This window comes from Ovis canadensis, chromosome 1, assembly GCF_042477335.2.
Source record: "Ovis canadensis isolate MfBH-ARS-UI-01 breed Bighorn chromosome 1, ARS-UI_OviCan_v2, whole genome shotgun sequence".
Lineage (NCBI taxonomy): Eukaryota > Metazoa > Chordata > Mammalia > Artiodactyla > Bovidae > Ovis > Ovis canadensis.
Window position 1 is genome coordinate 57,769,859 of NC_091245.1, and position 27,362 is coordinate 57,797,220.

The 27,362-nt window shown below is 37.9% G+C and overlaps 1 non-coding gene across 1 annotated transcript; it reads left to right on the forward strand.

Moving 5' to 3' along the window:
• Positions 1–3,536: 3,536 nt before the first annotated feature.
• Positions 3,537–3,608, forward strand: TRNAW-CCA (transfer RNA tryptophan (anticodon CCA)). The gene has a single exon. It is a non-coding gene; the product is annotated as a tRNA-Trp (tRNA).
• Positions 3,609–27,362: the final 23,754 nt, after the last annotated feature.

Consider the following 27,362-nt stretch of genomic DNA (forward strand, 5'->3'; position numbering starts at 1 on the left):
CTTTCTAGGGAGCTGCTTTCAGTCCTAGAATCTACTCATATTCCTTGTCACGTGGTTCTATCTATCTACAAAGCCGGAAGAGAGAGTATACCTCAAGACAAGTCCTTTTCATCCTTTGAGTATTTCACTTCCTCTGCCTCTGACCTTGAGATCCATATTTAAAAGATCTACTAACTTGGGACCTTAATTACATGTGCAAAATTTCATTTCTGTAGGCTCCACCCTCATTCAAGGGGAAAGTATACAAGGGTGAAGGTCAACAGGGGTGTGGGGGGTCATGGAATTCTGCCTGCAGAGTACCGATACTTATCATCCCTAACTGTTCTGGAAGAACTCTCTTGTACATCTGATTTACTCTTGCACTACTACCACACTATTTCAATTCTGACACAGAATTTGTGGGTGTCTACAATTCAGTTGAACTCTAATATCACCTGGAGTTAGCACACACCCCACAGGTTAAGGGCTCACTCCCACAAAGCGCCACCCAACCCTACCCCACCCCCGACATAAAAACAAGTCCAAGATTGTTGCCTGGACTTCTGACAGACCAGTTATAAATCACAGGTTTCCAAGCACCCCTCAGGTTCAATTATTTGCTAGAAGCACTCACAGAATGCAGGGAATGAGTATTTACATTTACTGATTTATTATATAATAAAGGATATGATGAAGACTATACACAAACAGCCAGATGCAGAGATACAGAGGGTAAAGTCTGCAAGGGACCCAAGAATAAGAGCTTCTGTCTCTTATGGACCCTCCTGGTCCATACCATTTCTGTCTTTTATTGAGCCCATCTTTGCATGAAATGTTCCCTTGGTATCTCTCATTTTCTTGAAGAGATCTCTAGTCTTTCCCATTCTATTGTTTCCCTCTATTTCTTTGCACTGATCACTGAGGAAGGCTTTCTTATCTCTCCTTGCTATTCTTTGGAACTTTCCATTCAAATGGGTATATCTTTCCATTTCTCCTTTGCTTTTTGCTTCTCTTCTTTTCACAGCTGTTTGTAAGGCCTCCTCAGAGAGCCATTTTGCTTTTCTTTTTTCATTTCTTTTTCTTAGGGATACCAAGGGAACGTTTCATGCAAAGGTGGGCTCAATAAAAGATAGAAATGATATAGACCTAACAGAAGCAGAAGATATTAAGAAGAGGTGGCAAGAATACACAGAAGAACTGCACAAAAAAGATCTTCATGACCCAGATAATCACGATGGTGTGATCACTCCCCTAGAGCCAGATATCCTGGAATGTGAAGTCAAGTGGGCCTTAGGAAGCATCATTACAAACAAAGCTACTGGAGGTGATGGAATTCTAATTGAGCTCTTTCGAATCCTGAAAGATGATGCTGTGAAAATGCTGCACTCAATATGCCAGCAAATTTGGAAAACTCAGCAGTGGCCACCGGACTGGAAAAGGTCAGTTTTCATTCCAACCCCAAAGAAAGAAAATGCCAAAGACTGCTTAAACTACTGCAAGATTGCACTCATCTCACACGCTAGTAAAGTAATGCTCGAAATTCAAGCCATGCTTCAGCAATGTTAACTGTGAACTTCCAGATGTTCAAGTTGCCCTTTAGAAAAGGCAGAGGAACCAGAAATCAAATTGCCAAAATCCACTGGATCATCAAAAAAGCAAGAGAGTTCCAGAAAAGCATCTATTTATTCTTTATTGACTATGCCAAAGCCTTTGACTGTGTGGATCACAATAACTGTGGAAAATTCTGAAAGAGATGGGAATGTCAGACTACCTGAACTGCCTCTTGAGAAATCTGTATGCAAGTCAGGAGGCAACAGTTAGAATGGACATGGAACAACAGACTGGTTCTAAATAGGAAAAGGAATACATCAAATCTGTATATGAATCACCCTGCTTATTTAACTTATATGCAGAGTACATCATGACAAATGCTGGGATGGATGAAGCATAAGGTGGAATCAAGATTGCTGGGACAAATATCAATAACTGCAGATATGTAGATGACACCACCCTTATGGCAGAAAGTGAAACAATCTAAAGAACCTCTTGATGAAAGTGAAAGAGGAGAGTGAAAAGTTGACTTAAAGCTCAACATTCAGAAAACTGGGATCATGGCATCCAGTCCCATCACTTCATGGGAAATAGATGGAGAAACAGTGGAAATAGTGGCAGACTGTTTTTTTTTTGTGCTCTAAAATCACTGCAGATGGTTACTGTAGCCATGAAATTAAAAGACACTTACTCCTTGAAGAAAAGTTATGACAAACCTAGACAGCATATTAAAAAGCAGAGACAATACTTTGCCAACAAAGGTCCATCTAGTCAAAGCTATGGTTTTTCCAGTGATCATGTATGGATGTGAGAGTTGAACTGTAAAGAAGGCTGAGTGCCAAAGAATTGATGCTTTTGAACTGTGGTGTTGGAGAAGACTCTTGAGAGTCCCTTAGACTGTAAGGAGATCCAAAAGGATCTCCATCCTAGAGGAAATCAGTCCTGAATGTCCATTGGAAGGAGTAATGTTGAAGCTGAAACTCCAACACTTTGGCCACCTGATGGGAAGAGCTGACTCATTTGAAAAGACTCTGATGCTGGGAAACATTGAAGGGAAGAGGAGAAGGGGACAACAGAGGATGAGATGGTTGGATGGCATCACCGACTCAATGGACATGAGTTTGAGTGAACTCCAGGAGTTGGTGATGGACAGGGAGGCCTGGTGTTCTGCAGTCCATGGGGTCACAAAGAGATGGACAAGACTGAGCGACTGAAGTGAACTGAACTGACCCTCCTGGTATATTAATGTGTTCACCAATGTGGAAGCTTTCTGAATCCCATACTTTGGTATATTCATAGAGGCTTTATCATATAGCTATAATGGATTATTAGCTCCTTCTCCAGCCTTCCTCCCCTTCCTTCAGGATTGGAGATAGACCTGGATATCTAGTCAAGTTTTTATTTTTCTGGTGACCAGCCTCCATTCTGAATCTGTCTTGGAACCTAGCAAGAATCACCTCATCAGAACAAACATATTTATATCATTCAGGAAATTCCAAGGGATTTAGAAGCTATACATCTGCAACTAGGGTCAGCGACTTTATATTAGAACAAAAGGCACTTTTAGTACTCATCACTTTGCAAACTAAAAAGGTTTTAGGAGTTATGTGCCAGGACCTGAGGGCAGAAACAAGCAACTTAATATTGCTTAAGTTTCAAGCAACTAGTGGAAACTGCATAGTGAAGTCGGGTCTTAACAATATCCTGAGATAAAATAAGCTGATCAATTAGAGCTAAAACTTAAAAACTTAATTCAATAATAATAATATTAGAAATATTTTTTTTTATTTTTATTTTATAAAAGCTATGCTGTGTGGCATAACGCATAAATTCTTAATAACATTCTTACCATGAATACCTTGATGGGAACCATGGGTATGTTTCTTATAACATCTTTCAGCATGGGCTAATAGATACACACCAAAGCACAAGCCAGCAGAGTACATTTTTAAAGGGCTCATTTCAAAGAATCAATATAAACAGTGCTTTGCCACTTAGTCTTGACTTCCCTGGTGGCTCAGTGGTTAAAGCATCTGCCTCCAATGCAGGAGACCCGGGTTCAATCCCTGGGTTGGGAAGATCCCCTGGAGAAGGAAATGGCAACCCACTCCAGTATTCTTGCCTGGAGAATCTCATGGATGGAGAAGCCTGGTAGGCTATAGTCCACGGGGTTGCAAAGAGTCGAGTTAAATAAGCAGAGTGACAGTATATAGCCTAGTCATGCTCTTTTCCCAATTTTGAATCATTCAGTTGATCCATGTTCACTTCTAAGTGTTGCTCCTTGATCTACATACGGGTTCCTTGGGAGGCAGGTAAGGCGGTCTAGTATTCACATCTCTAAGAATTTGCTATAGTTTATCATGATCCACACAGTCAAAGACTTTAGCATAGTCAATGAAGCAGAATAAGACATTATTTTTTTCTGGCTTTCTCTATAATCCATGCCTAGTGGCATTCAAAGCACAATTTTTAAAACAGAATACCTCTTGACCAAAACATGTCTTCAGATTTCAAAGAGGCAGTTCTGAATTGTAGCCTTTAACATATCTTCACATGAGTCATGGAATCTCCTATAGTCATCTTGCTTTAACTGTTTATTTGTTCATGAGTTCATAGTCATATGCTTTGGCAAACTATAGTAATTAAGAGAAAGCCAGTTAAGACTTAAATAATGTCTTCTTATTAGTTTTTACCTTTTTGGTTGTTTTTTTGGGGGTACTTCCTATTCAAATTTAGTTCATGATTATATTGGTATTTAGACTAAAATATTTGTGCTACCCACAAAATTGCCTCTTGTGAATCTGTTCAAGACTAGGGCTATGTATTTGCTTCTAAGTAAACAAGTTTAACAATCTTAAAAATTTAATATTTAACTTTCATTAAGTTTAACTTGTAAATAGTATCATTTGTCTAAGCTTGTGCTGAGTAGGATTGTTCAGAAATTGACAGCTTATGAATTTAATTAAATATCATTTTGATGATGACAAAACACATTTATATATCATACCCTTCCTAATGACCTTCTTGAAATTTCCTCTTGGAGCTGTACAGATATCTCACATTTAATAGGGGTGAATAGAACATTTTATTAGTTCTCCAAACTCAGTGGAGTTTATTTACTAATTAAATAAAAGGCAGGCTACCTATCAATGAAAAATTAGTAGTTATTGATGATTTCTCTTTTTTTAATTTCATTGTAATAAAGTACATCCTGCTGATTCTACCTCCAAAATATACCTTATTACATCATCTCCAGTGCCTTCTTTCTTCAGGTCATAATCATCCCTTACCTTGGCAAAAGCATCTTAATTATTCTCCTGTTTCATTCTTGAGTTCCCTTTTCTATTCTGTAAGTGCCATGAAAGGTATTTTTGTAAACACTGCAGTTTATTATACACTGCCACAATCTTCCTTTATCATGCCTACCTCAGGGCCTTTGTATGTGCTGTTCCCACTACCTGGGATATCTTGGCTTCTTACCTCATTGCTTTCAGGTCTTATTCAGGTTCCTTCTCAGTGAGACTTTCTGTATCTCATCTAAAATAATTGTTCCCCTTGATCTCCTTACTTCTGGAATTCCTTAAAAGTTCTAGTTGTTTTCAATTCTCTAAGAGTTTGCCTTAAGCTTATGAAGGGCATAATATATCTTTTATTTATTTACTTTGCTTCTTTGTCTCTTATTCCACAGTACAACTCAATGATGATGATCTTATCTGTGTTTCTCTGTGCTGGAATATTTTCCCCTCACTCTTGATGTGGTAGTTTCATCTCTTTTAACATTCAGTTTAAATAGAATATATCTTGGGAGAATGTTTTTTGACCACTCCATCTAGAGTCAGTTCAATTTAATGTATTATCTCACTTTCCCATTTTTAAAAACTGTAGTAGCACAACCTACAATCATTTTCCTTGGCTTTATGCCTCCAATAGTTGGTACAATATTTGTTCAATGACTAATTAAATGAATGAAAGAATAAATAAAGTATAGAATATAAACCATGACTGAAGATAAGACTAGAGGAAAATTCTTACATTAAGAACTTTGGAAAGTATACATTTTCAAATCCATTTATTGATTTGATTTTTTACATTTATATCATTATTTCTTTTAAAAATCAACCTTACACACAAACATCATGTATTGCAATACTTAGAATAAGTCTCAGAATTAAACTGAAGTTCTAATTCTTATTAGCTATGCAGTCATGGACAAGACACTGAACATTCATTTCTTTATTAATACAGTAGGGATATTTATACCTTCATTATAAGTTTAAATGTGGTAACATTTATTTGATGGTTTTGTTTCTGCTGTTAATAGTGTAAAAGGAAAGTGCTCACAGAAGTGGGTGAAAGCTCCTTTGAATAAGAAATAAAATACATGTTCACATAGCACTAAGCACCCTGGGGGTAGATAAGTTACAAAGATTAGGGTTTGCATAATTGGTGTAACTCATAGTTTGCATTAACCTTATGAAGGGCAGCCATTTTTCATAGGTGTTGAGAATAATGTTAAAGAATACCAAAACCTAAGCCCTAACAATCATGAAAGTTAGCATGGATTATTAAGCTAATTAAAACACTGGGGCTCTGGAGACATGAATTTTAATACACATTTTGCCACTAACTTATAATGTAACCTTAGGCAAGAGAGCAGGTCTCTTTATTCTTTGCTTTCTTCATCTGTGAAGTGAACACTACCTTCCAGAGGTGGTTGTGCTGCATAACAATGAACTGAGGTAGAGTATACTGTAAGAATGGCATCCTTATGGTAACTGTAATGGAGTAAAATAAAAGGGATGTAACTTAGCTAAAAGAAACCCACAGACAGACAGGTTACATCTTATTTTTTCTGTTGGTTTATTGTTCACAGAGGGAATGGAATCATTTTGTTCTTTGCTATTTGGTTTACTCCTCCTAGGGGCTTCCCTGGTGGCTCAGAGGTTAAAGCATCTGCCTAAAGCATCTGCCTAAAGCATCTGCCTCTCCGATGCGGGAGACCTGGGTTCAGTTCCTGGGTCGGGAAGATCCCCTGGAGAAGGAAATGGTAACGCACTCCAGTACTCTTGCCTGGAGAATCCCATGGACAGAGGAGCCTGGTGGGCTACAGCCCACAGGGTCGCAAAGAGTCGGACACGACTGAGTGACTTCACCTCACTTACTCCTCCTCACCCCCTCAAATAGCCTCCAAAAAAAGTAAGTGACAAAACTTTTCAGAATATTCCAACAACCTAAAGATTAGGATAATTTATAGCCAGCAAATGTTAATTAAGATCATATCTTTATATAATGTACCTTAAAAAGTGAGGTAGACAGAGTTACCTCTTCCAGAGTACTTATATCTATTGTTCCTTAATGAAAGCGCTGATGTCTATGTTACTCTTTACTGACCCACCACGAAGCATAATTGGGAAGTAAGATTATCATAGTGGATGATGGATGAGGATAGCACTCCTTGTACTAAGTGCTCTACCGGAATATACAATGGATGGATGTCATCAGTGTGTAAAATATGGGCTTCAGTTTAAGATAAATTAGCCTACCTCTAGCACATTGCAATTTTCTATATAAAATTAATCTATTTTACATCCCAAATTACTATGTATTAATTTGTGTAGGTTATCCATTTTATTAAGAGAGTATTTCTGTGTGGTGTATCTGTAAGGTGACTTTTGAATGCTGTTCTTTATTTCATTAGTAATTTTAATAAACTTTATTCTGAAATCTTGCAGCTTCATTTTCAGCATTAAGAAATAACTCAAATTCAGAAAGTTCTGTTTCATGTATACTATTTCTAGTAGATTAGGGAAAACTTTTTTTTTTAATTTCAACAATGTTAACAAAAATATTTTCTTTACTCTTTAAAGAAGCATCTAAATTAATGCATAGAAAGCCCAAACTATGCCAGAAAATCTAGATTCAATAGTGTTTACTCAAGAATAACTTGGCTCAGTGCTTCCACTTCAGGGGACCTGGGTTCAGTCTCTAATTTGGGAACTATCCTGCAAGCCCTGCAGCCAAAACAATAAAAAACCACACACTCTCAGGAATTCCTTGGTTGTTCATTGATTAAGACTCTGGTGCTCTCACCCTTTCACCAGCAAGGGCTCAGTTTTTATCCCTGTTCAGGAACAAAGACCCCACAGTCTATACTGCACAGCCAACAAACAACAACAACAAAAGAATGGCTCATACCTCTCAAGAAAATGAAATTTCCTTTTTCATTTTCTTCACACTTGGATGGTTTGTTGTAATGCAATCATGGGTACTGGTTTGAGCATATATTTTTTTTTTACATAGTATATGGTCTCCTTTTCGAGTCATATGAATAAAGAAACTGCAAATAGAGGAAAACAATTACAGAGTATTGCATGAGGATATTTGGAAGCCATGAACTATTTGAAATGTCTGCCACACTAAACTGTTGCAAAAAAAATTCGGAAGTATTTTTGCTTCAATCTAAGGGACTTCCCAATATTAATGTGTGTGTGTGTGTGTGTGTGTATACACATATCAGAAAGAAGTAGATCAGCTGGTTCTACTGAAACAGTTTGTACTTCTGTGTGTCAACCATGAATATAAATTCAGTAAGTAATAAGTGATCACAGATGAATCTTGTTTATTTTCAAGTAAACTGTGACAGTGTTAACATTACCACATGCTTTCTAAAGTCATAGTATAAACCAACACTGTTGTATTTCCTGTGCTTCATCAGAAAAGACAACCTCAAGTACTTACATATCCCCCAAATATTTGTTTTACAGTTCTATCTCAGCTCTTAAGACTAATAGGAATTCTGGAGTGAAGGATGAATACATTAAACCTCTTATTAAGGTATTCTGAAAATTGTTGGTTTCATTTACTCTTTCAACAAACTAATCCATAAGTTGATGTCGACTTTATTTGACCTTCATGCAAGTGTTGCACTCTGAGGATGGAATATGAGATGACTGTCTCTGTAAATGTTCTGTTTGAAAATATAGTCCAATAACATTGATTTACAGTGATGTCTAGGCACAAAACCCTTATGAATACAGCATTCAAAATGAATAGGACAGTGACAGTACATCATTCTAGGGAAGGGGAACAGCTCAGCAGTGTGAATCATAGACGCACATAACGAGTGTCACTTATAACACATTAATATTAAGGGATGTAGTTTACCTTTTAGAATTACTCAGTATGCAAACACTGCATTTCAACTTTACAATGCATTCTTAGTCAGCACAGGGAGCTTTATAGCAAAGATTTTATGCATTACAAAAATAGCCATTGACTTTTAACCCTATATATATGTATTGGTAGCAATATTCTCTGGACTAATAATAATAATACTTGTAATAACAATAAAAGTATAATTGATTGCCAAGTAATTTCAGAGACCTCATTAGCCTTTGAAGCTAGGGATTTATTATTTTATATGTTGGAAAGATTATATTAGCAACATCCAAGATAGATTCTGACTGAGATTTATGATACCTTACATATTTCTCCAAGGAATATGAAATACATGGGTAACTATGTATTTATACTAAAGTAAATAACAGAGATTTTGCTGCTAACGTCTTCCAGCTTATTGTCTTTCAGTTCCTCTACAATATGCCCCAAGAGTGGAGAGAAAAAAAAAAGTTACTGATGTTATACAGACATGAGGAGGCAGTTTAAAGCAGCTTTAGTTGAATTGAGCAATAGGGAAACTTACAGTTTAACAGCTTTGCTAGCAGGTGTTCCTGTTGTAGTGGTAAAATGCTGCATGTTTTACTCAATAATGGTGATAATACCATTGAGTTATCCCAAAACTGTTTGTAAAAACTCAAGTAATAAAAGCACATTATGGTTTCTCTATTAGTCCAGTGTTGCTTTAAACCATGTGCCCCCAAATATGTCAGCTTTGAAAATGTCTCTTATTTAACAGGGGGAAAAATGAGAACTTTTAAAATGAAATTTGATTTAACCTTTTCTATCAGAGCCGCTCTTTGTCAGTATATTTTTCTCGGCTGTTGAACAGGTCATTAACAATGTAAAAGACACTGATAAGGGTACTGTCACCTACATTTAAGGTAACTAATTATAATAAAAAAATACTGCATTTCCCCATCAGGCTTTCAGACAATACAGAATCTCCTCTGGTTAAACCTCAGAACCTTTATAGACTTAAAAGCTTCACCTTAGGGCATGTCAAATCAGCTCACATTTTAAAAATGGCATTAGTTATTTAAGCATGATTATTTTAGTTTGACAATAGAAATTTTTATTTGTTTTGGTTTAGGTTTTATTTTCCATGTAGAAGTATAATAAAAGGAAAAATTATAAATGCAGATACACAGAGAGGAGACTTTAAGCAAAAAGACTGACACCAATGCCATAATAATGGTAGTTCTCTCACTGAGCTCTTAGAGGGTTTTGCTTTAGGTTCAGGCACATGAATAGGTTTTCAACCTAAGCTGTTCTTAATTAGAGAAACTTTTGTATGTCCCATCTCAGTGGTCAGCCGTCCATTCAACATTTATTCATTTTCCAATGAGGCATCATGCCAGGTACTGAGGCTATACAAATGAAGAGATAGGGATTGACCTCCAGGGACTCAGTGTCCAGTGGAAGATACAATCATGAAAGCCAAAAAAAAAAAGGAAAAGGAAAAATGCAGACAGTGTTATGAAAGTGCTATGAACAAAGTGATAGAACACAGAGGAGAAAACACAAAACTCACCTAGAGCTTTCAGATAGTGCCTAAGGATTACACTTGCATAAGATTAGTAAATGGTGATTTCCCTGGGGACTGAGGGCATGCACACCAGAGTTTGAAGGACAGCACTTACTTAAATCATGTTTAGAATTCAATATACATAGTGATGTCCATTTTCTACTGTAAATGTATAGGTCCAGTTGTATATCTTTTGAATCTCATCTCATGAATGTATCAACTGACTTGAGGTCAAGTTTATGAATACGTACATTGACTAATAAAGCATAAACAAGAATGAGATTAGTCATAACAGTTTGTTAGAGGAAAATGGCTGAGTCTTCTATAGCTATTTTGATAATCAAAGAATATTTTAACATAGATTGGAAATATATATTAAGATATGAACTTAAAAATAATTCTACTGTAAGTTTAGCTGTTATATTTTCAAATTTACTGAATTTCTTTTTATTGCCTGATTTGATCTCAGATAAGAATCACTTCTCTCAGCAGCTATAAAAGACTAGAATAAAAATCTGTTTAAATCCTGGTAATATAGTTTGTGCTTTCCTGGTGGCTCAGACAGTAAAGAATCTGCCTACAGTGCAGGAGACCTGGTTTTGATCCCTAGGTTGGGAAGATCCTCTGGAGAAGGAAAGAGCAACCCACTCTAATATCCTTGCCTAGAGAATTCCATGGACCAAGGAACCTGTGAGCTACAGTCCATGAAGCATATAATGGCATACATAAAAATAATTAAAATGAAGCCAATTCTCAAAACACAACATAGAATTTTAAAAATTACTTGATGCATTATTGACGAATATAAAAAAATTCTATATGAAAATACCAATATTTATTGATTTGTACTATTACTACTATAACTAATTTAACTACTGCTTCTCTAGTGGCTCAGATGGAGAAGGAAATGACACCACTCCAGTATTCTTGCCTAGAGAATCCCGTGGACAGAGGAACCTGGTGGGCTTCTGTCCTTAGGGTCGCACAGAGTTGGACACAACTGAAGCAACCTAACAAGCATGCATGCATTGGAGAAGCAAATGGCAACCCACTCCAGTATTCTTGTCTGGAGAATCCCAGGGAAAGAGGAGTCTGGTGGGCTGTTCCATCTATGGGGTCGCACAGAGCTGGACATGACTGAAGTGACTCAGTAGCAGCAGCAGCAGTGGCTCGGATGGCAGAGAATCTGCCTGCAGTGCAGGAGATCTGGGTCAATCCCTGGATCAGGAAGAACCCCTGGAGAAGAAAAGGGCAATCCACTCCAGTATTCTTGCCTGGAAAACTGCACGGACAGAGAGGCCTGGTGGGCTACAAGAGTCAGACACGACTTAGTTATGAAACCACTATATAACTACTGTTACTAATATAACTACTGCTAAAATCTGCGTTTTTATCATGTGTTAGTCACTCTACTTGCTTTACAGAGATTATATCATTTGACAAACAAAACCCCACTGTATTAATTATTTTATTTTTCTGATCTAATGGATGAAAAAAATGAGGCTCAGACCGGTGAAATTACTCATTCAATGTAATAAAACTAGTAAGTAGAGCAATCAATATAAAAACCCAATCCAACTCTCTGTGACTCAGAGGTTGCAACTGAAACCTCAATGCCATGATGTGTTAATATGCTAATATTTAATACATATAGGGACAGAATTTTCCAACTTTACGTATTGCAGTACCCACTTACATAGATGCTGGGACCACAGTCATGAAGTTGGCAACAAAGCCCTACATTTTATGATTCTAGAGTCAGATTATTAATCCTTGAACCATGCTACCTTTTAATGAAAGCCCTACAAAACTTTGTATAGATATCCACTAAATATTCTATACTTAATATATCCCAAGGTCAGATTCTGGTTTGATTAAATGATATCAAGTATAGTCATGTTGATTTGAGATAATTATTAATTTAGATAGTCATTATGTAAATAATTATCATGTTTATTCAGCCATTTAATGGTATGATTTTGAAGGCCAAAAATGCAGCATAGTCAATGTTAAACTATAATGAAAAGTGAATATAGTAATATGAAAAAATGATATACATTCTGTGATTTATTATATATAAAATAAACATTTAAAGACTATATGGAAAAAGTCACCAAATCAGCACAATAATAGTGAAATTATGGGTGATTTATTAAAATATGAATGTTTTGATAAAGTTTTAAAACTTAAAAATATATGAATAAATATTCAAATAAAAGTCAAGGCATAATAGAAATTTGATTTCAGCTATTAAAACTGATTTTCTCCTGCTGACAGTATACAAAATATTTGTCAAGTTTTTGCAAATATTTTTATAACTTAGACATAAATTTATGTAAAGAGCCCTTAACTCTGTAAGGCCAATTCTTCAGCTTTGGGTTACTAAAATCTTGCATGTTTTATTTTGTATTTTAAACTAATATTTTTAGAAAGAGCTATTATTAATATTGTTATTCCAAGGTTTCTTTGAACCACTATTTAATCTATAAAATGTTGTTTAATCTAAGTTAATATGTATTAATAAATACTCACATATATATGTATACATCTGTATATATGTGTAGGTATATGTGACTCAGGGTATATATGATAATCTTATATATATATAAAGGTTGTTGCTAACTTGTGTCCAGCTCTTTGCAACCCCATGGGCTGTAGCCTGCCACATTCCTCCATCCATTTGATTTCTCAGGCAAGAATATTGGAGTGGGTTGCCATTTGCTTCTACAGGGGATCTTCTTGACCGAGGAATTGAACCCACATCTCCTGCATTGGGAGGCAGATTCTTTACTGCTGAGCCACCAGCAAACACTTATCTCACTGCATAGATGTTTACAAATGTCTTTCCTTCATGAGATTTATGTTTCTCAACAGCATGAAACCCAGAGTCTTCTAAATGCATAAAATCTATTAGATGATAAACGTCCAATAAAGAATTCAGGTCAGTCCCTCAGCTGTGTCTGACTCTTTCCTACCCAATGGACAGCAGTACAACAGGCCTCCTTGTCCATCAGTAATTCCCAGAGTCTACTCAAACTCAAGTCCATTGAGTTGGTGATGCCATCCAATCATCTCATCCTCTGTTGTCCCCTTCTCCTCCCACCTTCAGTCTTTCCCAGCATCAGGATCATTTCAACTGAGTAGGCTCTTCACATCAGGTGGCCAAAGTACTGGCATTTCAGCTTCAACATCAGTCCTTTCAATGAACATTCAGTACTGATTTCCTTTAGGATGGACTGGTTGGATCTTCTTGCAGTCCAAGGGACTCTTAAGAGCCTTCTCCAGCACCACAGTTGAAAGCATCAATTCTTTGGCACTCAGCTTTCTTTATAGTCCAACTCTCACATCCACACAAGACTACTGGAAAAATCATAGCCTTGACTAGCCAGAACTCTGTTGGCAAAGTAATGTCTCTGCTTTTTAATATGCTATCTAGGTTGACCATAACTTTCCTTCCAAGGAGTGTTTTTTAATTTCATGGCGCAGTCACCATCTGCAGTGATTTTGGAGCCCCCCAAAATAAAGTCTATCACCGTTTCCACTGTTTCTCCATCTATTTGCCATGAAGTGATGGGACCAGATGTCATGATCTTCGTTTTCTGAATGTTGAGCTTTAAGTCAACTTTTTCACTCTTCTCTTTCACTTTCATCAAGAGGCTCTTTAGTTCACTTTCTGCCGTAAGGGTGGTGTCATCTGCATACAGTCTGTTGTTCCATGTCCAGTTCTAACTGTTGCTTCCTGACCTGCATATAGGTTTCTCAAGAGGCAGGTCAGGTGGCATGGTATTCCCATCTTTTTAAGAATCTTCTAAAATTTATTGTGATCCACGCAGTCAAAGGCTTTGGCATAGTCAATAATGCAGAAATATATGTTTTTCTAGAATTCTCGCTTTTTCGATGATCCAATGGATGTTGGCAATTTGATCTCTGATTCCTCTGCCTTTTCTAAAACCAGCTTGAACATCTGGAATTTCATGGTTCTTATACTGTTGAAACCTGGCTTGGAGAATTTTGAGCATTACTTTGTGAGATAAGTATGATTGTCCAGTAGTTTGAGCATTCTTTGGCATTACCTTTCTTAGGGATTGGAATGAAAACTGACCTTTTCCAGTCCTGTGGCCACTGCTGAGTTTTCCAAGTTTGCTGGCATATTGAGTGCAGCACTTTCACAGCATCATCTTTTAGGATTTTAAATAGCTCAACTGGAATTCCATCACCTCCACTAACTTTGTTCATAGTGATGCTTCCTAAGGCCCACATGACTTCACATTCCAGGATATTTGGCTCTAGGTGAGTGATCACACCATCTTGATTATCTGGGTCATGAAAATCTTTTTTTTTTTTGTACAGTTTTTCTGTGCATTCTTGCCACCTCTTCTTAATATCTTCTGCTTTTATTAGGTCCATACAATTTCTGTCCTTTATTGAGCCCATCTTTGTGTGAAATGGTCCCTTGTTATATCTAATTTTCTTGAAGAGTCTCTAGTCTTCCCATTCTATTTTCCTCTATTTCTTTGTATTGATCCCTGAGGGAGGCTTTCTTATCACTCCTTCCTATTCTTTGGAAATCTGCATTCAAATGGATATATCTTTCCTTTTCTCCTTTGTGTTTTTCTTCTCTTCTTTAAACGGCTATTTGTAAGGCCTCCTCAGACAGCCCTTTTGCTTTTTTGCATTTCTTTTTCTTGGGGATGGTCTTGATCCCTATCTCCTGTACGATGTCAAAAACCTCCATTCATAGTCCATCAGGCACTCTGTCTATCAGATCTAGTCCCTTGAATATTTCCCACTTTCACTGTATAATAGTATGGGACTTGATTTAGGTCATACTTAAATGTCTCATGGTTTTCCATACTTTCTTCAACTGAAGTCTGAATTTGGCAATAAGGAATTCATGATCGAAACCACAGTCAGCTTCCAGTCTTGTTTTTGCTGAACATAAAGAGCTTCTCCATCTTTGGCTGCAAGGAATATAATTGATCTGATTTTGGTGTTGATCATCTGGTGATATCCAGATGATGATGTCCAGTCTTCTCTTGTGTTCGGGGAAGAGGGTGTTTGCTATGATCAGTACATTATCTTGGCAAAACCCTATTAGTCATTGCCTTGACTCATTCTGTACTCCAACGCAAAATTTGCCTGTTCCAGGTGTTTCTCGACTTCCTACTTTGCATTCCAGTCCCCTAGAATGAAAAGGACATCTTTTTTGGGTGTTAGTTCTAGAAAGTCTTGTAGATCTTCAAATAAACATTCAACTTCAGCTTCTTCAGCATTACATTTGGGGCATAGGTTTAGATTACTGTGATATTGAATGGTTTGCTTTGGTAATGAACAGAGATCATTCTGTTGCTTTTGAGATTGTATCCCAGTACTACATTTCAGATTCTTTTATTGACTATGATGGCCGCTTCATTTCTTCTAAGGATTTCTTGCTCATAGTAGTCAATACAATGATCATCTGAGTTAAATTCTCCCATTCCAGTCCATTTTAGTTCACTGATTCCTCAAATGTTGATGTTTACTCTTGCCATCTCCTGTTTGACCACTTCCAATTTCCCTTGATTCATGAACCTTACATTCAGGTTCCTATGCAGTATTGCTCATTACAGCATCAGACTTTACTTCCATCACCAGTCACATTAAAAACTGGGCTTTTTTTTTTTTTTTTTTACTTTGCTTTATCTCTGTCTCTTCATTCTTTCTGGAGTTATTTCTCCACTCTTCTCCAGTAGCATATTGGGCACCTACCAACCTGGAGAGTTCATCTTGCAGTGTCCTATCTTTTTGCCTTTTCATACTGTTCATGGGGTTCTCTAGGCAAGAATACTGAAGTGGTCTGCCATTCTCTTCTCTGGTGGAACACACTTTGTCCAAAATCTTCACCATGACCCATGTGTCTTGGGTGGCCCTACATGGCTTGGCTTATAGTTTCATTGAGTTAGACAAGGCCGTGGACCTTGTGATCAGTTTGATTAGCTTTCTGTGATTGTGGTTTTCATTCTGTCTTCCCTCTGAGGGATAAGGATAAGAGACTCATGGAAGCTTTCTGCTAGGAGAGGCTGACTGTGGGGAAACTAGGTCTTCTTCTGATGAGTGGGGCCATGCTCAGTAAATCATTAATCCAATTTTCTGTTTTGGGGCAGAGCTTTGTTCTCTCCCTATTGTTTGACCTGAGAACAAATTGTGGTGGAGATAATGAAGAACATTACAACCTACTTCAGCAGGTCCCATGCATGTACTGCCACACTCAGTGTCCCCAACGCTGCAGCAAGCCATCACTGACCCAACAGCATCCTCCGCCAGAGACTCAACTAAACATTCTTATCATAATATTCTGTCATTGCACTTTATTTAGCCAAATTTTTGAAAATATATGCCCACACAGAAACCTGAGCATGGATATTTATAGCAGCTGAATGCCCTTCATCAGGTGAATGGAGAAATAAACTGTGCTACACACAGACTATGGAGTATTATTCAGCACTTAACAGAAATGATCTAACAAACCATGAAAAAGTAAGAGTATATTACTAAGGGAAAGAAGCCAGTCTGAGAAAGTTTTATATTTTATGATTTTATATGACATCCTGAAAAAGGCAAAAACTATATAGTTAAATGACCAGTAGTTGGCATTAATTAAGAGTAAGTAAAGATGAAGAGTCAGAGAATACAGGGTTTTTAGAGCACTGAAACTTTTCTGGATGATACTGTAATATCAAATACATATTATACATTTGTGAAAGAAGGTATGACACTAAGAATTAACCTTAATGTATATTATGGACTTAGGTGATAATAATGTGTCAGCATAGCATCACTGATTTTTATAAATATAATGCTGTAGTTTGGTAAGTTGATAGCAAGGGTACCCTGTGGAGAGGGGAAGGAGAAATCAGTGAACTCTGTACTTTCTACTCAATATTGCTTTGAACTAGAATTGTTATAAAAAGTAGTGTCTGTGTAAAAGGGGAGAAAAAGAAAACCTTGCATCAAAGACCACAATAATTGGATACATTTTTCAACATATATGAAATGAAGGAGTTTTATTATCTCAAGTGTATGTCTTCTGCAAATCAATAAGAAAATGAGGAATAACTTTAAAATAGTGTGCAAAAAACAATATGAAGAAAGTCACAGAATATGAAACACAAATGGTTGAAAGTCCATTTCTAACAACCTCAACATCACTGACAATCACAAAAATCCAAATTTAATCACAATGTGATTTTATTTATGCAATTTAGATGGTCAAAACTTTAAAAGTCTGAAATTACCAGCCACTGGCAGATGCCAGCAAATTTGAAAAACTCAGCAGTGGCCACAGGACTGGAAAAGATCAGTTTTCATTCCAATCCCAAAGAAAGGCAGTGCCAAAGAATGCTCAAACTACTGTACAATTGCACTCATCTAACATGCTAGTAAAGTGATGTTTAAAATTCTCCAAGCCAGGCTTCAGCAATATGTGAACTGTGAACTTCCAGATGTTCAAGCTGGTTTTAGAAAAGGCAAAGGAACCAGAGATCAAATTGCCAACATCCGCTGGATCATTGAAAAACCAAGAGAGTTCCAGAAAAACATCTATTTCTGCTTTATTGATTATGCTAAAGCATTTGACTGTGTGGATCACAATAAACTGTGGAAAATTCTGAAAGAGATGGGAATACCAAACCACCTGACCTGCCTCTTGAGAAACCTACATGCAGGTCAGGAAGCAACAGTTAGAATTGGACATGGAACAACAGACTGGTTCCAAATAGGAAAAGGAGTACGTCGAGGCTGTATATTGTCACCCTGCTTATTTAACTTATATGCAGTACATCATGAGAAACGCTGGGATGGAAGAAGCACAAGTTGGAATCAAGATTGCCAGGAGAAATATCAATAACCTCAGATATGCAGATGACACCACCCTTGTAGCAGAAAGTGAAAAGGAACTAAAAAGCCTCTTGATGAGAGTAAAGAGGAGAGTGAAAAAGTTGGCTTAAAGCTCAACATTCAGAAAACTAAGATGATGGCATCTGGTCCCATCACTTCATGGCAAATAGATGGGGAAACAGTGGCAGACTTTATTTTTGGGGCTCCAAAATCACTGCAGATGGTGATTGCAGCCATGAAATTAAAATATGCTTACTCCTTGGAAGGAAAGTTATAATGAACCTAGACAGCATATTAAAAAGCAGAGACATTACTTTGCCAAAAAAAGTGCATCTAGTCAAGGCTGTGGTTTTTCCAGCAGTCATGTATGGATGTGAAAGTTGGACTCTAAAGAAAGCTGAGCACCAAAGAATTGATGCTTTGGAACTGTGGTGTTGGAGAAGACTCTTGAGAGTCTCTTGGACTCTAAGGAGATCCAACCATCCATGCTAAAGGAGATCAGTCCTGGGTGTTCATTGGAAGGACTGATGTTGAGGCTGAAACTCCAGTACTTTTGACACCTGATGTGAAGAGCTGACTGATCGGAGAAGACCCTGATACTGGGAAAGATTGAGGGCAAGAAGAGAAGGGGATGACAGAGAATGAGATGGATGGATGGCATCATCAACTCAGTGGACATGGTTTGGGTAGACTCCAGGAGTTGGTGATGGACAAGGAGGCTTGGCATGCTGTGGCTCATGGGGTCGCATAGAGTCAGACACGACTGAGCGACAGAACTGAACTTAACTGAGCAGATATGAAGTACAAGGAGCACTCATCCTTTGCTCTTAGAAGTACAAATTGGACAACTGGTTTGAATAATAACTTGGTAATATCTATTGCAAGTATAGGGATGCCTACCCAAATGGATAACAATACTTTTCTGTTAATACAACAAGAGGAAGTGTACCCACATTCATACAAAGACATTTGCAAAAGGTATCATAACGGCATGCTGTGTAATGATAAAAAGTGGTATGAAACTGCCTAAATGTGAACAGAAGGAGAATTTAGAGATAAACTCATACATAGGGTAGTGTGTTTATGTTTGTATGTATAAATTCTGTAGATAAAGCATTAAAATATATGAAATAGAACACTTGAACTAATACAGTAGAATCTCACAAACATTTTGAGTGGAAAAGTAAATTACATTAGACAACTGAAATGAGTTAATTTTTTTTCAATTTAGTATAAAATTCATTGTTAAGAAATTGGGTACAATTAATAATATTAAATATAAATTGTATATTAGATAATTAAGTGGTATCAGTTCAGTTCACTCACTCAGTCCTGTCCGACTCTTTGTGACCCCATGAATTGCATCATGCCAGGCCTCCCTGTCCATCACAAACTCCTGGATTTCACTCAAACTCATGTGCATGGAGTTGGTGATGCCATCCAACCATCTCATCCTCTGTCTTCCCCTTCTCCTCCTGCCCCCAATCCCTCCCAGCATCAGGGTCTCTTCCAATGAGTCAGCTCTTCCCATGAGGTGGCCAAAGTATTGCAGTTTCAGCCTCAGCATCAGTCCTTCCAATGAACACCCAGGACTGGTCTCCTTTAGGATGGACTGGTTGGATCTCCTTGCAGTTCAAGGGACTCTCAAGAGTTTTCTCCAACACCACAGTTCAAAAGCATCAGTTTTTCGGTGCTTAGCTTTCTTCACAGTCCAACTCTCACAACTGTACATGACCACTGGGAAAACCATAGCCTCGACTAGACAGACCTCTGTTGGCAAAGTAATGTCTCTGCTTTTTAATATGCTGTCTAGTTTGATCATAACTTTCCTTCCAAGGAGTAAGTGTCTTTTAATTTCATGGCTGCAGTCACTATCTGCAGTGATTTTGGAGCCCCCCAAAATAAAGTCAGCTATTGTTTCCACTGTTTCCCCATCTATTTCCCATGAACTGATGGGACAGTTAAACTGTTTTAAAGGAAGAATTCACTTGTTCTTTAGGGATGTAAGTTTTGAGGTATTAAGTTGTCAAGTTCACATTGCCCAAACTAAAGTCTTTTAGAAACATAAGTACAATTTATTATTAATAAAATGAGAGTCAAAATAGGGAATTTGTACACAACTATATCAGAAAGAGAAAATTGCACAAGTGAATGTGTGTACCTTGTTTGGAAGATCTTTACATTCTACAAGCAAAGAATACAAACATATCAATATATCTTGGAAAAACTGTGAAAACTTATCATTCTTTTGCCCTAAAATAAAAGCATAATTTATTCCTAAAAATATAACTTGAATTTTCTAAATATTATCTAATAAAAATTAACATTAGTAACAACAAAACCAAAAAAAGTTACTTAAAAACTAAGTTTGTTGTTGCTGCTCAGTTGCTCAGTCATGTCTGATTCTTTATGTCTCTATGGACTGCAACACACTAGGCTTCCCTGTCTTTCACTGTCCCCCAGAGTTTGCTCAAACTCATGTCCATTGAGTCTGGGATACCATCCAACCATCTCATTCTCTGGCCACCTCTCCTTCTCATCCTGCCCTCAGTCATTCCCAGCATCAGAGTCATTTCCAGTGAGTTTGCTTTTTGCTTTGGGTGCCAAAAGTATTGGAGCTTCAACTTCAGCATCAGTCCTTCCAGTGAATATTCAGAGTTGATTTCCTTTAGGCTTGACTGATCAGATCTGCATGCTGTCCAAGAGACTCTCAGGAGTCTTCTCCAACACAGCTGTTTGAAAGCATCAACTCTTTATGGCACAACTCTCACATCCCTATATGATTATTACAAAAACCATATTTTGATGAGGTGGACCTTTATTGGCAATGTGAAGTGAAACTGAAAATTGCTCTGTAGTGTCCAACTCTTTGCGACCTCTTGGACTATAGCCCGTGGAATTCTCCAGGCCAGAATACTAGAGTGGGTAGCCTTTCCTTTCTCCACTGGATCTTCCCAACCCAGGGTGTGAACTCAGGTCTCCCACATTGCAGACAGATTCTTTACCAGCTGAGCCACCAGGGAAAACTCAAAGTAATGTTCCTGCTGTTTAATATGTTGTCTAGGTTTGTCAGAGTGTTTTTTTCAAGGAGCAAGTGTCTTTTAAAATAATGGCTGCAGCCATCATCCACAGTGACTTTGAAGCCCAAGAAAATAAAAAGTTTGTCACTGTTTCCATTGTTTCCCTATGTATTTGCCATGATATGATGGGGCCAGATGCCATGATCTTCAATTGTTGAATATTGAGTTTTTAGCCAGATTTTTCACTCTCCTCTTTCACATTTATCAAGAAGCTCTTGTTCCTCTTTGCTTTCTACCATTAGGGTGGTGGCATCTACATATCTGAGGTTATTGATATTTCTCCCGGCAATCTTGGTTCCAGTTTAAGCTTCATCCAGCCCAGCATTTCTCATGATGTACACTGCATAAAATTTAAATAAGCAGAGTGAAAATATACAGCCTTGATGTACTCCTTGCCCAATTTGGAACCAGTCAGTTGTTCCTTGTCTGGTTCTGACTGTTGCTTCTTTACGTGCACACAGGTTTTGCTGAACGCAAGTAAAGTGGTCTAATATTCCCATCTCTTGCAGACTTTTCCACAGTTTTTTCTAATGCATACAGTCAAAGGCTTTAGCATAGTCAGTGAAGCAGAAGTAGTTTTCTTTTGTTTCTTGTTTTTTTTTTTTTTAATACTTTTGCTTTTTCCATGATCCAACAGTTGTTTGAACTCTAGTTCTTCTGCTTTTTCTAAATCAACTTGTATATCTGGAAGTTCTTGGTTCACATATGCTTGAAGTCTAGCTTGAAGAGTTTTAGTATTACTTTGATAACATGTGGAGTGAGTGCAATTGTGTGGTAGTTTGAACATTCTTTGGCATTTCCTTTCTATGGGATTGGAATGAAAACCGACATTTTTCAGTCCTGTGGCCACTGCTCAGTTGTCCAAATTTGCTGGCATATTGGGTGTAGCATTACACATTATCATCTTTTCAGTTCAGTTCAGTTCAGTCCCTCAGTCTTATCTGACTCTGCGACCCATGAATCGCAGCACACCAGGCCTCCCTTTCCATCACCATCTTCCGGAGTTCACTCAAACTCACGTCCATTGAGTCGGTGATGCCATCCAGCCATCTCATCCTCTGTCGTCCCCTTTTCCTCCTACCCTCAATCTCTCCCAGCAACAGAGTTTTTTCCAATGAGTCAACTCTTTGTATGAGGTGGCCAAAGTACTGGAGTTTCAGCTTTAGCATCATTTCTTCCAGAGAAATCCCAGGGCTGATCTCCTTCAGTATGGATTGGTTGGAACTCCTTGCAGTCCACAGGACTTTCAAGAGTCTTCTCCAATTCTTTGGTCCTCAACTTTCTTCACAGTTCAACTCTTACATCCATACATGACCACTGGAAAAACCATAACTTTGACTAGATGGGCCTTTGATGGCAAAGTAATGTCTCTGCTTTTGAATATGCTATCTAGGTTGGTCATAACTTTTCTTCCAAGGAGTAAGCGTCTTTTAATTTCATGGCTGCAGTCACCATCTGCAGTGATTTTGGAGCCCACAAAAATAAAGTCTGCCACTGTTCCTGCTGTTTCCCCATTTATTTCCCATGAAGTGATGGGACCAGATGCCATGCTCTTCATTTTCTGAATGTTGAGCTTTAAGCCAACTTTTTCATTCTCCTCTTTCACTTTCATCAAGATGCTTTTGAGTTCCTCTTCACTTTCTGCCATAAGGGTGGTATCATCTGCATATCTGAGGTTATTGATATTTCTCCCGGCAATCTTGATTCCAGCTTGTGCTTCCTCCAGCCCAGCGTTTCTCATGATGTACTCTGCATAGAAGTTAAATAAGCAGGGTGGCAATATGCAGCCTTGACGTACTCCTTTTCCTATTTGGAATCAGTCTGTTATTTCATGTCCAGTTCTAACTGTTGCTTCCTGACCTGCATATAGGTTTCTCAAGAGGCAGGTTGGGTGGTCTGGTATTCTCATCTCTTGAAGAATTTTCCACAGTTTATTGTGATCCACACAGTCAAAGGCTTTGGCATAGTCAATAAAGCAAAATAGATGTTTTTCTGGAACTCTCTTGCTTTTTCGACGATCCAGCGGATGTTGGCAATTTGATCTCTGGTTCCTCTCCCTTTTTTAAAACCAACTTGACCATCTGGAAGTTCACGGTTCAAGTATTGCTGAATCCTGGCTTGGAGAATTTGAGCATTACTTTACTAGCATGTGAGATAACTGCAATTGTGTGGTAGTTTGAGCATTGTTTGGCATTGCCTTTCTTTGGGATTGGAATGAAAACTGACCTTTTCCAGTCCTGTGGTCACTGCTGAGTTTTCCAAATTTGCTGACATATTGAGTGTAGCACTTTCACAGCATCATCTTTCAGAATTTGAAATAGCTCAGCTGGAATTCCATCACCTCAATTAGTTTTCTTTGTAGTAATGCTTCCAAAGGCCCCCTTGACTTCATACTCCAGAATGTATGGCTCTAGGTGTGTGATCACAGAACCTTGGTTATACCTTGCCACTTCTCCTTAATAATTTCTCCTTCTGTTAGGTCCATATCGCTTCTGTCCTTCTTGTGTACATCTTTGCATGAAATGTTTATTTCACATCTGTATTTTCTTAAAGATATCTCTAGTCTTTCCCATTCTATTTTTTCCATCTATATGTTTGCATTATTCACTTAAGGAGACATTCTTATTTCTCCTTGTTATTCTTCCGAACCCTGTATTCAGATGAGTATATCTTTCCTTTTCTCCTTTGTTGCTCACTTTCTTCTTTTCTCAACTGTTTGCAAGACCTCCTCAGACAACAATTTTACCTTTCTGCACTACTCTTCCTGGAGGATGGTTTTGATCACTGCCTTCTGTACAATGTTAAAACCTCTGTCCCTAGTTCTGCAGGCACTGTGTCTATCAGATCTAACCCTTTGAATATATTCATCACTTTCACTGTATAATCACAAGGGACTTGATTTAGGTCATGCTTGCATGGCCTACTGGTTTTTCCTACACTCTTCAATTAAAATCTGAATTTTGCAATAAGGAGCTCATGATTTGAGCCACAGTCAGCTCCTGGTCTTGTTTTTGCTGACTGTATGGAGCTTCTCTATCTTCAGCTGCAAAGAATATAATCAAACTGATTTCAGTATTGACCATCTGATGATGTCTATGTGTAGTGTCATCTCTTGTTTTGTTGGAAGAGGGTGTTTACTATGACCAGTACATTCTCTTTACAAAAGTCTGATAGTCTTTGAACTGCTTCAGTTTTTACTCCTAGGCCAAACTTGACTGTTACACCAGATATCTCTTTACCTCCTATTTTGCATTCCAATCCCCTGTGATGAAAAGGACTTTTTTGTGTGTTAGTTCTAGAAGGTCTTGTAAGTCTTCACAGAACTTTCAACTTCTTCAACATCAGTGTTTGGGGCATAGACTTGGATTGCTGCATCAAATTTAAGTCTTCTAATGAAACAAAGTTCTAAGGGAGGGGGCAAATTAGCACAAGTTCTTTTCTCAAAAATGTGTACATATTTCTAAAAAAAAAAACTACACAATCAAGAGGTAGAAAAATGGGGCTAAATATTTAGATACCTATTTTAAAAGTGAAACATCTGCAAACCCTGTGAAAATGCAAAATCCTGCCTAACCATATGGAGAAATATACATATAGCTTTGTGAAAAATCTTTCATCAAGGCAAATATGTGAATCATAATTTTTCATTTTCAGTATTTTCCTTTTGTTAGTCATATTTTGCCAAATGAAAATATGGGATTTTGCATTTTAACTAATATGAAAGAACTTCTTGGTAGAGTCAAATTGATAGGAATTTGGAAGAGATTTACCCAATTGTTAAATAGTTTATAAATATATTTTTAAATGGATTTCCAGGACAAGCCAGGACAGCATATTAAAAGCAGAGACATTACTTTGCCAACAAAGGTCCATCTAGTCAAAGCTATGTATTTTCTGGTATTAATGTATGGATGTGAGAGTGGGACCAAAAAGAAAGCTGAGTGCTGAAAGATTGATGCTTTTGAACTGTGGTATTGGAGAAGACTCTTGAGAGCCCCTTGGACTGGAAGGATATCAAACCTGTCAATCGTACAGGAAATTAGTCCTGAATATTCATGGAAAGACTGAAGCTAAAGCAGAAACTCCACCTGATGCGAAAAGCTGGCTCATTAGAAAAGACCCTGATGCTGGGAAAGATTGAAGGCAGGAGGAGAAGGGGATGACAGAGGACCAGATGGTTGGATGGCATCACTGACTCAATGGACATGAATCTGAGCAATCTCCAGGTGATGGTAAAGGACAGGGAAACCTTCATGTGCAGACAGGGGGTCACAAAGAGTCAGACCATGGGGGTCACAAAGAGTCAGACATGACTGAGCAACTGAACAACAACAAGGCATTACATACACCCACAGTTTATTAACACATTTTTTTAAATTAAAAGGTTAACAAAAGACACAGATGTGTATAGCAGACTTTTGGACTCAGAGGGAGAGGGAGAGGGTGGGATGATTTGGGAGAATAGTATTGAAACATGTATACTATCATGTAAGAATCGAATCGCCAGTCTATGTCCAATGCAGGATACAGCATGCTTGGGGCTGATGCATGGGGATGACCCAGAGAGATGTTATGGGGAGGGAGGTGGGAGAGGGGTTCATGTTTGGGAACGCATGTACACCCGGGGTGGATTTATGTCAATGTATGGCAAAACCAATACAGTATTGTAAAGTAAAATAAAGTAAAAATAAAAATTTAAAAACAAAAAAAGGTTAACCATGTAAAAAAGAAAGATAAAAAGTGTATCATATTGGTAGACTGCTGCTGCTTCTGCTGCTGCTAAGTCGCTTCAGTCATGTCTGACTCTGTGCGACCCCAGAGACAGCAGCCTACCAGGCTCCACCATCCCTGGGATTCTCCTGGCAAGAACACTGGAGTGGGCTGCCATTTCCTTCTCCAATGCATGAAAGTGAAAAGTCAAAGTGAAGTCGCTCAGTTGGGTCCAACTCTTAGTGACCCTGTGGACTGCAGCCCACCAGGCTCCTCCGTCCATGGGATTTTCCAAGCACGAGTACTAGAGTGGGGTGCCATTGCCTTGATATCCAAAATAATTAAGGAAACTGAAAAATAGGTATAGATATTCAAAAACATTCATGTTTTTTGGTAAATCTAAGTTTCTTATACTTTAGAAGTACATGTACAAAATATAGGGGAAATATATATATATTGAAGGACAAACCAGAGTGTAACATAATTTTATAAGGTAAGGTGAAAAAATAAAATATCCCAGTATAAGCTAACTCTTGAGCTAGGATAATACTTAAGGAAACACACCAACAAAAAAATCCTTTGGATTACACTGGAAGTGAAAAGAAAAGACAAGAAAAATTAGACATATTTCTTTTTAAAAAATTTATTTATTTTAATATAAAAGTATTTATTTTAATTGGAGGTTAATTACTTTACAATATTGTATTGGTTTTACCATACATCAACATGAATCCACCACAGGTATACACGTGTTCCCCATCCTGAACCCCCCTCCTTCCTCCCTCCCCATACCATCCCTCTGGGTCATCCCAGTGCACCAGCCTCAAGCATCCAGTATCATGCATCGAATCTGGACTGGCAATTCGTTTCATATATGATATTATACATGTTTCAATGTCCTTCTCCCAAATCATCCCACCCTCTCCCTCTCCCACAGAGTCCAAAAGACTGTTCTATATATCTGGGTCTCTTTTTCTGTCTCGCATATAGGGTTATCGTTACCATCTTTCTAAATTCCATATATATGCGTTAGTATACTGTATTGGGTCTTCCCTGGTGGCTCAGATGGTAAAAGCGTCTCCCTGCAATGTGGGAGACCTGGGATCAATCCCTGGGTTGAGAAGATCTCCTGGAGAAGGAAATGGCAACCCACTCCAGTACTCTTGCCTGGAGAATCCCACAGACGGAGGAGCCTGGTAGGTTATAGTCCATGGGGTCGCAAAGAGTCGGACACGACTGAGTGACTTCACATTCACGTTCGTTCATACTGTACTGGTGTTTCTCTTTCTAGTTTACTTCACTCTGTATAATAAGCTCCAGTTTCATCCACCTCATTAGAACTGATTCAAATGTATTCTTTTTAGTGGCTGAGTAATACTCCATTGTGCATATGTACTACAGCTTTCTTATCCATTCATCTGCTGGTGGGCATCTAGGTTGCTTCCATGTCCTGCTATTATAAA